At 54.1% G+C, this 12,403-nt stretch overlaps 1 pseudogene across 1 annotated transcript in view; it reads right to left on the minus strand.

The window, feature by feature from the left end:
- Positions 1–6,738, minus strand: part of LOC144951021 (UDP-glucose 6-dehydrogenase-like) — a 16,046-nt pseudogene extending 9,308 nt beyond the window's left edge. The window contains exons 1-4 of the transcript XR_013640451.1: positions 6,598–6,738; positions 2,251–2,478; positions 1,193–1,294; positions 1–112 (exon numbers count right to left, since the gene is read on the minus strand). The exon at positions 1–112 is cut by the window's left edge and continues 97 nt beyond it. The product of XR_013640451.1 is annotated as a UDP-glucose 6-dehydrogenase-like (transcript). The remainder of the gene's footprint in view (positions 113–1,192; positions 1,295–2,250; positions 2,479–6,597) is intronic.
- Between the last annotated feature and the right edge of the window lie 5,665 nt (positions 6,739–12,403).

Genomic DNA, 12,403 nt, shown 5'->3' on the forward strand with positions numbered 1-12,403 from the left:
CCTTGAGGCCGGGCCCAGAGCACTCGACGATGCGGCGAGCACACGACTCGATGTGCTTCAGGTCGGCCGCTCGGCCCTTCCCCACGCCGAAGGTCTTGGTCGGAGTGTTCACCTGCGGGGAGGGGGGGTGGGTGGTTTGATCGGTTGAAGTGATGTGCGTTATGATGGTGGTGGTGGTGATCATGGTGGTGATAATGGTGGTGATCATGGTGGTGATCATGGTGGTGATCATGGTGGTGATCATGGTGGTGATCATGGTGGTGATCATGGTGGTGATCATGGTGGTGGTGGTGATCATGGTGGTGATCATGGTGGTGATCATGGTGGTGATCATGGTGGTGATCATGGTGGTGATCATGGTGGTGATCATGGTGGTGATCATGGTGGTGGTGGTGATCATGGTGGTGGTGGTGATCATGGTGGTGATCATGGTGGTGATCATGGTGGTGGTGGTGATCATGGTGGTGGTGGTGATCATGGTGGTGATCATGGTGGTGATCATGGTGGTGATCATGGTGGTGATCATGGTGGTGATCATGGTGGTGGTGGTGATCATGGTGGTGATCATGGTGGTGATCATGGTGGTGATCATGGTGGTCGTGGTGATGATGATATTTGATATTGGTGGTGGTGATGACAATGGTGGTGGTGATGAAAATGGTGGTGGTGATGATGATGATGGTGATCATGATGGTGATGATGATCATGGTGGTGGTGGTGGTGATAGAAGTGGTGGTGGTGATGATGGTGATGATAGAGGTGATGATGATGATGATGGTGATCATGATGGTGATGATGATCATGGTGGTGGTGGTGGTGATAGAAGTGGTGGTGGTGGTGATGATGATGGTGATGATAGAGGTGATGATGATGATGATGGTGATCATGATGGTGATGATGATCATGGTGGTGGTGGTGGTGATAGAAGTGGTGGTGGTGGTGATGATGATGGTGATGATAGAGGTGATGATGATGATGATGGTGATCATGATGGTGATGATGATCATGGTAGTGGTGGTGGTGATAGAAGTGGTGGTGGTGGTGATGATGATGGTGATGATAGAGGTGATGATGATGATGACGATGTTGATGATGGCACGGTGACCCTGCCGCAGCGTCACCACAGCGACCGCCCCCCCCCCCCCTTACCCCCTCGCGGTGTCACCGCCTCACCGGTGTCACCGCCTCTCACCGAGATGAAGATGAGGTCGGCGTCGCGGATGGCCGCGTCGACGTCGACGGAGAAGAACAAGTTCCTGCCCCGGCAGGACTCCACCACCTGCTGCAGGCCCGGCTGCCACGCGGAGTGGGGTGAGGGGTCAGAGGTTAGGGTTAGGGGTCAGAGGTTAGGGTTGGGGTTAGAGGTTACGGTTAGAGGTTGGGGTTAGAGGTTAGGGTTTAAGGTTATAGGTTGGGGTTAAATGTTAGAGTTGGGGTTAGAGGTTAGGGTTGGGGTCAGAGGTTAGGGTTCGGGTTAGGGTTTAAGGTTAGAGGTTAGGGTTTAAGGTTATAGGTTGGGGTTAGAGGTTAGAGTTGGGGTTAGAGGTTAGGGTTGGGGTCAGAGGTTAGGGTTCGGGTTAGGGTTTAAGGTTAGAGGTTAGGGTTTAAGGTTATAGGTTGGGGTTAGAGGTTAGAGTTGGGGTTAGAGGTTAGGGTTGGGGTCAGAGGTTAGGGTTCGGGTTAGGGTTTAAGGTTCGAGGTTGGGGTTAGAGGTTAGGGTTTAAGGTTATAGGTTGGGGTTAGAGGTTGGGGTTTAAGGTTAGAGGTTAGGGTTGGGGTTAGAGGTTAGGGTTTAAGGTTATAGGTTGGGGTTTAAGGTTAGAGGTTGGGGTTAGAGGTTAGGGTTGGGGTTAGGGGTTTAAGGTTAGAGATTAGGGCTTAAGGTTAGAGGTTACGGTTTAAGGTTATAGGTTAGGGTTAAAGGTTAGAGGTTAAAGGTTAGGGTCAGAGGTTATGGTTTAAGGTTAGAGTTAGAGGTTAGGGTCAGAGGTTAGGGTTTCAGGTGAGAGGTAGGGTTTAAGGTTAGGGTTAGAGGTTAGGGTTTAAGGTTATAGGTTAGGGTCAGAGGTTAGGGTTTAAGGTTATAGGTTAGGGTCAGAGGTTAGGGTTTAAGGTTAGAGGTTAGGGTGAAGAGTTTAGAATTTTGAGTCTACGGTTGTTGACCGCGGAGTTTGTTGTTAATCCATGACAGTTGTATTATTTTGTGGTTGCGGTGGTGCTGGGGGTTATATCGACGTTTCGGGCGCGCACCTCGTAGATGGGGAGGCTGTCGGAGTTCCAGGCGTCGATGCGTGACGCGTTGAGGTCCACGACCGTGACGGTCACGTGGGGGCACATGTGTGCGATGACACTGCAAGTGGGACCCCCCACGTAGCCCGCTCCAATGCAGCAAATCTTCTTCACTTGCTGTTGCTGCTGCTGCTGCTCCATTTCGTGAGGTGGCGTGGGTGGGGTGGGGTGGGGTTGACCCTCAACACTCTGTGGGGCAACACAGACAAAGGTGCCCGTGTAGGCTGAACAGGATGTTGGGGCAAGTGCTCTTAGCGAGCAGCAGCTCACAAAGACAAAGGTGCCCGCCCGTGTAGGCTCAACAGGATGTTTGGGGCAAGTGCTGCTAGCCAGTAGCATCTCACTCACAAAGACAAAGATCCCCCGTGTAGCCTGAGCAGACTGCTGGGGCAAGTGCTGTTAGCGAGCGGCACCTATGAAGGCCGGTACACCACGCCCGGCCGCCTTTGTCTCCCCAGTGGCGATGTTTACACACCATGGCACCAGTCGACCAAGGACCGGTTCAGATAATCGTCACCGGTGTTGGTCGTGGGCGGGAATCGAACTCGGGTGGCCGGGTTCGTAGCGCTAACCGCTCCACCACCGCTCCCCACACACACAGAGACACACGCACACAGACAGACACACGTATATAGACACACACAGACACGCACACAGACACACACAGCCACGCGCATATAGACACACACAGACACACGCATACAGACACACACACAGACACACACAGACACACAGCCACACGCATATAGACACACACAGACACACACACGCATATTGACACGCACACAGACACACGGACACACGCATACAGACACACATACAGACACACAGACACACGCATACAGACACACAGACACGCATACACACACGCACACACGGACACACGCACACAGACACACATACGCATATAGACACACACACACAGACACACGCATACAGATACACACACAGACACGCGCACACGCATATAGACACACACACAGACACAAACATACACCCAGACACAGACACACCACACACAGACACACACCACACACACACCGACACACAGACACACATAAACACACGTTCATTCACAAACCTCGATAAAATTTGACAAAGATCCCCCGTATAGCCTTGAACAAACATTTGGGGCAAGTGCTGTTAGCGAGCAGCACCTATGAAGGCCGGCACGGCACACGAGGGGGTGGGTGGCCAGCACCACGCCTGGCCGCCTTTGTCTCCCCAGTGGCGATGTTTACTACACAACCGCACCAGGTACTCATTTGAGGCTGAGTCGACCTAGGGGAGGCCCAGGACCGGTTCAGATAATCGTCACTGGTGGTGTTGGCCGTGAGCGGGAATCGAACTCGGGTTGACCACTACACTACCGCTCCCCACACACACACGCACAGTTACACACACACAGTTACACACACAGTCACACAGACACACAGTCTTACACACACACAGTTACACACACACACAGTCACACAGACAGTTACACACACACACAGTCTTACACACAGTTACACACACAGTCACACAGACACACAGTTACACACACACACAGTCACACACACAGTTACACACACAGTCACACACACACACAGTTACACACACACACAGTCACACAGACAGTTACACACACAGTCTTACACACAGTTACACACACACAGTCTTACACAGTGTTACATACACACAGTCTCACACAGTCACACACACACACAGTCACACAGACACAGTCTCTCGCACACACACAGTCACACACACACAGTCTCACACACACACAGTCTTACACACACACACAGTCACACACACACACAGTCACACACACACAGTCTCACACACACACAGTCTTACACACACACACAGTCACACACACACAGTCTCACACACACACAGTCTTACACACACACAGTCTTACACACACACACAGTCACACACACACAGTCTCACACACACACAGTCTTACACACACACAGTCTTACACACACACACAGTCACACACACACAGTCTCACACACACACAGTCTTACACACACACAGTCTCACACACACACAGTCTTACACACACACACAGTCACATAGACAGTTACACAGACAGTTACACACACACACAGTCTTACACACAGTTACACACACACAGTCTTACACAGTGTTACATACACAGTCTCACACAGTCTCACACACACACAGTCACACAGACACAGTCTCACACACACACAGTCTCTCGCACACACAGAGTTACACACACGCAGATACACACTCACACACGCACAGTCTCACACAGTGTTACACACAGTCTCACACACACACAGTGACACACTCACACAGTCTCACACACACACACACAGTGACACACACACAGTCTCACACATTGTTACACAATCTCACACACACACAGAGTGACACACTCACACATGTAAACTTACACACACACAGAGTTACACACACGCAGATACACACTCACACACGCACAGTCTCACACAGTGTTACACACAGTCTCACACACACACAGTGACACACTCACACAGTCTCACACACACACAGTCTCACACACACACACACAGTGACACACTCACACAGTCTCACACACAGTGACACAGTCTTACACACTCACACAGTCTCACACACACACACACACAGTCTCACACACACACACAGTGACACACACAGTCTTACACACACACAGTCACACATACACAGAGTGACACACACACAGTTACACACTCACACAGTCTCACACACAGAGTGACACACTCACACAGGAACACACACAGTGACACACTCACACAGTCTCACACACACACACAGTGACACACACACAGTCTTACACACACAGTCACACATACACAGAGTGACACACACACAGTCTCACACACAGTTACACACTCACACAGTCTCACACACACAGAGTGACACACTCACACAGGTACACACACAGTGACACACACACAGTCTCACACACACAGTGACACACTCACACAGTCTCACACACACAGTGACACACTCACACAGTCTCACACACACACACAGTGACACACACACAGTCTTACACACACACATACCGTGCAGGCATACACATTCTCACGAAAAGACAAAGGTCCCCCGTATAGCCTTCACCAGACTCAGGAGGAGGAAGCTGCATGGTTCTGTTCGCGAGGTAGCAGCCGAACACAAAATAAAAACACTCCTCGCTTTGGTCTACGGCAGACCAACTTCCTTGGCTCTCAACACGAGCTCACTGACACGAGCTCACTGACTCGCAAATTCACTTACCGACTCACTGACTCGCTCACTAACTCGCTCACTGACTCACTCGCACACTGACTCACTCACTAACTCACTCACTGACTCGCTCACTAACTAACTCGCTCACTAACTCGCTCACTGACTCACTCGCTTACGAACTCGCTCGCTCACTGACTCACTCGCTCACTCACTGATTCACTCAACCACCCACTCACTCATTGACTCACTCACTCACCAACTCGCTCACTAACTAACTCACTCACTAACTCACTCACCCACTCACTCACTCACTCACTAACTCACCCACTCACCCACTCACTGACTCACCCCACTCACTCACTAACTCACCAATTTACTAACTCGCTCACTGACTTACTGACTCACCCACTCACTCACTAACTCACTCACCCACCCACTCACTCACTAGCGCGCTGATTTACTAACTCGCTCACTAACTCACCCACTCACTAACTCACCCACTAGCTCACCCACTCACTGACTCACCCACTCACTGACTCACCCACTCACTAACTCACCCACTCACTCACCCACGAATTCACTCACTCACCCACTCACTCACTAACTCACTAACTCACTAACTCACTCACCCACTCACTCACTCACCCACTAACTCACTCACCCACTCACTCATCCACTCACTAACTCACCCACTAACTCACTCACCCACTCACTCACCCACTAACTCACTCACCCACTCACTCACTAACTCACTCACCCACTAACTCACTCACTAACTCACTCACTCACCCATTCACTCACCCACTCACTGACTCACCCACTCACTGACTCACCCACTCACACTAACTCACTAACTCACTCACTCACCCACTCACTCACTCACCCACTAACTCACTCACCCACTCACTCATCCACTCACTAACTCACCCACTAACTCACTCACCCACTCACTCACTCACTAACTCACTCACCCACTAACTCACTCACTCACCCACTCACTAACTCACTCACTCACCCACTCACTCACTCACTCACCCATTCACTCACCCACTCACTGACTCACCCACTCACTGACTCACCCACTCACTAACTCACCGATTTACTCACTGGCTCACGGACTCACGAAGTCACTCACGAAGTCACGTCACTGGTGTGGCAGCCCCGAGTCTTCAACTCGCCTCGCCTTGCCAAGCAGCTCCACTCAAGTGATGATGTGGCCCGCGGATCGCATTGAAGGGTCCCTTTATACCCAGAAGTTGACGCCTCGCAAAGACGGGGGGGCTAGAGGGGGGTGGGGGAGAGGGTGGGTGGGGGGGAGAAGGGGGGGTGGGTGGGGGGAGAAGGGTGGGTGGGGGGGAATAAATGTGGGTGGGGGGGAGAAGGGGGGGTGGGTGGGGGGAGAAGGGGGGGTGGGTGGTGGGGGGAGAAGGGGGGGGGGAGAAGGGTGGGGGGAGAAGGGGGGGTGGGGGGGGGAGAAGAAGTGGGGGGGAGGGGGGTGGGTGGGGGGAGAAGGGTGGGTGGGGGGGAATAAATGTGGGTGGGGGTTTGGAGAAGGGTGGGTGGGGGGGAGAAGGGGGGGTGGGTGGTGGGGGGAGAAGGGGGGGGTGGGTGGGGGGGGAGAAAGGGGGGGTGGGGGGAGAAGGGGGGGTGGGTGGGGGGGGAGAAGAAGTGGGGGGGAGAAGGGGGGGTGGGGTGGGGTGAGAAGGGTGGGTGGGTGGGAGAAGGGGGGGGGTTAGCTAGGCTGGTGTGTGGTGGGTGTGATGATGATGATGATGTTAGCTGGCCAAATGTACTGAGTCGGTTGCTTGATGTCACTGTGTGTGTGTCACTGTGTGTCACTATGTCACTGTGTGTGTCACTATGTCACTGTGTGTGTCACTGTGTGTGTGTGTGTGGGGAGCGGTGGTGCAGCGGTTAGCGCTACGCTGCGCTACAAACCCGGCGACCCGGGTTCGATTCCCGCTCACGACCCAACACCACCAGTGACGATTATCTGAACCGGTCCTGGGCCTCCCCTAGTTCGACTCAGCCTCAAATGAGTAGCTGGTGCAGAATGTGCAAAACATCGCTACTGGGGAGACAAAGGCGGTCGGGCGTGTTCATCGGCAACCCTCCACTGATCGTGTGTCACAGCGCCGGCATTCCTGTGTTCTCGCTCACAGAAACTTTGCCCCAACAGCTTGTCACGGCTATCATGAGGTGTGGCTGGGTGGGTGGGTAGGTCCTGATCCTTCGCCTTGAGTAAGCACACTCGTTGCGTCACGTGCCAAGATCAATAACGCTTCGCGATCGATTGTCGTCATCATTGTCATCATCGTCGTCATCATTGTCATCATCATCGTCATAATCGTCGTCATCATCGTCATCATCACCATCATCGCCATCATCACCAACATCACCAACATCATCATCATCATCACCACCATCATCACCACCATCATCATCATCACCACCATCACCACGTGGTAATTATTATCAGCAAAGTCCTCGAGACGCGTGATGTTGATTCTTAATGTGGAGCGGGTGGGGTGGGGGACCGGAGAAAAAAATCCACGCGACCACGGGGAGAGAGAGAGACACGCAAACTCCAAATATACAGCAGCAGGCATCGTCAGGGTCGGGATCGAACCCACGAGCTCCTGCATACCAGGCGAGGTAGTTAACATCTCACCACAGGGAGAGAGAGAGAGACACGCAGACTCCAAATATACAGCAGCAGGCATCGTCAGGGTCAGGATTGAACCCACGACCTCCTGTAGACCAGGCGAGGTAGCTAACATCTCCTAGCCACCGTGATGATGATGATGAGAGAGAGACACGCAAACTCACAAATAAACCGGGACGAGATGTTACCGCAAAAGTGCCAATTACGCTTGTTGACGTCTATTGCGGCCAAAACCGGTTTTTACCGGTTTATTTAAATGTTTATGGCAGGGGGGGGGGTCCCTTTGAAGGGCCCCGCTCCGTAGACACGCCCTGGTCACGTGGCGGACTGCCACTGTGACGTCACGGGGCCAAACCCATGAACCGCGTCACGCATGTGAACACACGCGCGTCACGCATGCTTCAAGCATGTTACACCCCGCGCGCGCAGACGTCACAAAGACAAAGGCACAGCATTTTTCCCACCCCCCCCCCCTCCGGTATAGCCTTAACAGACTGTTGGGGCAAGTGGTGTTAGCGAGCAGGTACGAGGTGGGTGGCCAGCACCACGCCCGACCGGGTACCCCACGCAGAGACACACACAGAGACACACAGACACAGAGACACACACACACAGACACACAGACACACTGAGACACTGAGACACACACAGAGACACACACAGATACACACACAGTGACACACACACACAGATACACACACAGACAGACACAGTGACACACACAGAGACACACAGACACACACACACAGAGACACACACACAGAGACACACACACAGAGACACAGAGACACACACAGAGACACACGCACACAGACACACAGACAGTGACACACAGACACACGCACACAGACACACACACACTGAGACACACACAGACAAAGATCAAATATAAAGATCCCCCGTATAGCTTTAACAGACTGTAGGGGCAAGTGCTGTTAGCGAGCAGCACCTATGAAGGCCGGAACGGCACACGAGGGGGTGGGTGGCCAGCACCACGCCCGACCGCCTTTGTCTCCCTAGCGGCGATGCTTACACACCGCACCAGGTACTCATTTGAGGCTAAGTCGACCTAGGGGAGGCCCGGGACCGATTCAGATAATCGTAACTGGTGTTGGCCGTGAGCGGGAATCGAACCCGGGTCGCCGGGTTCATAGCGCAGCGCGCTAACCGCTGCACCACCGCTCCCCTACAACAACAACCGCCATTCGCCACTACGTGGCGGTGACGTCACCACGACGCTTGTGCCAGGCCATGTGCACCTTGAGGCCACGTGAAGTGTCGAACGCCCGCTGGCAGGAGGTCACGTAGCAGACCCAGATGCCACGGGTCGACTGACTGAGATGACCGAGATGACTGGCTGATGCACCACCTGTGCCCCCTACTGTGCCAATTTGCTGTGCTTTATCCACCCGGCGCTCCGCTCGTTGTTGTGAGCGTCGCTCCTCCGCCCTCCGTTGTTGCTGGAGGGCGACTGCCTCCAACTGCCCAGTAGCGTCCTTCACGAGCCTCCTCCACAGAGGCCGATCTTGACACCGCTGGTACCAGTCATCGGCAAGTCCACTCAGCTCCACGTCCTCCTGTACCACATCACTCCATCTCTTCTCTAGCCCGTGCCGCGCTCGTTTAGCCCCCTCGATCAAATGCTGTTTAGGCATGCGGTGGCTGGGCATGCGGGCTTCATGACCCAGCCAACGCAGCCTTGCCTACCGGAGGAGCTCACCGATGGGACTTTGCCCAGATCTTTCAAGGATTTGTAAGCTCCTCACACAATCCAGCCTGGTTAAACCCAGGATTGATCGTAGGCAGGCCAGCCTAAATGTTTCCAACCGGCGAAGATGCTCCATTAGGAGGGTCCACGTTTCGCAAGCGTAGAGAAGGAAGGGAATCACTGTGGCCGAGAAGACCTGAAGCTTCGTGCGGAGCGACAGACCAGGTAGCTTCCACACAGCGTTACGCAACCGATGAAAAGATATTGCCGCTCGACTGATTCGGAGTGAGACCTCTGCTGATAAACTGGAGCCGGCCTTAAGCACACTGCCCAGGTATGGGAAACTCTCCACTCTCTCCACTCGCTCCACTACTGCCCCATCACCGATTGGGAGTTGTGGGGGTGGAGTGTCCGATGGTACAAAATACCCAGTGACACACACACAGTGACACACACATACACACAGACATACACACAGACACACACACATAGTGACACACACGCACACACACACAGTGACACACACACACAGTGACACACACACAGTGACACACACAGACACACGCAGTGACACACACACAGTGGCACACAGACACACAGTGACACACACTGACACACACACACACAGTGACACACACAGTGACACAGACACACACACACAGTGACACACACAGTGACACACAGTGACACACACACAGTGACACAAGGACACAGTGACACACACACAGTGACACACACACACAGTGACACACACAGTGACACAGACACACACACACAGTGACACACACAGACACACACAGACAGTGACACACACAGACAGTGACACACACACAGACACACACACACAGACACACACACAGACACACACGCACACACACAGTGACACAACAAACAAAGAGACACACACACAAACACACACACACAGTGACACAGACACACACAGTGACACACACAGACACACACACACAGACACACACACAGTGACACACACACAGACACACACACAGCGACACACACACACAGACACACACACAGTGACACACACAGACACACACACATAGTGACACACACACAGTGACACACACGCGTGGTTTACACATTCCCCTCCATCGCTCACTAAATTGGCTCTTTCCGGCCTCTGGCACAAGGTGACGTAACGACCCCACTGAGCGGACACACCACGTGGTTCTTATTTGCCCTGTGGTGCGTGTGCGTGTGTGCGCGTGTGTGTGTGTTCGTGTGTGTGCGTCTGTGTGCGTGTGTGTGTTCGTGTGTGCGTGTGTGTGCATGTGTGCGTGTGTGCGTGTGTGTGCATGTGTGCGTGTGTGTGTGCGCGTGTGTGTGCGCGTGTGTGTGCGCGCGTGTGTGTGTGCGTGTGTGTGTGTGTTCGTGTGTGTGCGTGTGTGTGCGTGTGTGCGTGCGTGTGTTCGTGTGTGTGCGTGTGCGTGCGCGTGTGTGTGTGTGCGTGTGTGTGTGCGTGCGTGTGCGCGTGTGCGTGCGTGTGTGTGCGTGTGTGCGCGTGTGTGCGTGCGTGTGTGCGTGTGTGTGCGTGTGCGCGTGTGCGTGCGCGTGTGTGTGTGCGTGTGTTCGTGTGTGTGTGCGTGTATGTGCGTGTGCGCGTGTGTGCGCGTGTGTGTGCATGTGTGTGTGTGTGTTCGTGTGTGTGTGCGCGTGTGCGTGCGCGTGTGCGCGTGTGTGTGCGCGTGTGTGTGTTCGTGTGTTCGTGTGTGTGTGCGTGCGTGTGTGTCTGCGTGCGTGTGTGCGTGTGCGTGTGTGTGCGCGTGTGTGCGCGTGTGTGTGTGCATGTGTGCGTGTGTTCGTGTGTGTGCGTGCGTGTGCGCGTGTGTGCGCGTGCGTGTGTGCGTGTGCGTGCGCGTGTGTGCGTGCGCGTGCGCGTGCGTGCGTGTGTGCGTGTGTGTATGCGTGTGCGTGCGTGTGTTCGTGTGTGTGTGTGCGTGAGTGTGTTCGTGTGTGTGTGTGTGTGCGTGCGTGTGTGCGTGCGCGTGTGTGCGTGTGTGTGCGTGCGCGTGCGTGTGTGCGTGTGTGCGTGTGTGTGCGTGTGTGTATGCGTGTGCGCGTGTGCGCGTGTGTGCGTGTGTGTATGCGTGTGTGCGTGCGCGTGTGTGTATGCGTGTGTGCGTGCGCGTGTGTGTATGCGTGTGTGCGTGCGCGTGTGTGTGTGCGTGCGTGTGCATGCGCGCGCGCGCGTGTACGTGTGTGTGTGCCTAACACGCAAAGACAAAGATCCCCCGTATAGCCTCTGGGGGCAAGTGCCATTCGCAAGCAAGGGACCGCGATGCGAGTGGGTGGCCAACACACCAGCACGCCCGGCCGCCTTTGTCTTCCCACACCGAGTGCTAATGAGTTTTGAGGCCGAGTCGACCTAGAGGAGGCCCAGAACCGGTTCAAATATTCGCTGTTATTGAGCGGGAATCGATACTCGGGTCGCCGTGTTTTGCAGCGCGCAGTGCGCTAACCACTGCGCCACCGCTCCCCACAAGGTACAGACAAAGATCCCCCGTGTAGCA

The sequence above is a fragment of the Lampetra fluviatilis genome, chromosome 60, assembly GCF_964198595.1.
Source record: "Lampetra fluviatilis chromosome 60, kcLamFluv1.1, whole genome shotgun sequence".
In the NCBI taxonomy this organism is placed as follows: domain Eukaryota; kingdom Metazoa; phylum Chordata; class Hyperoartia; order Petromyzontiformes; family Petromyzontidae; genus Lampetra; species Lampetra fluviatilis.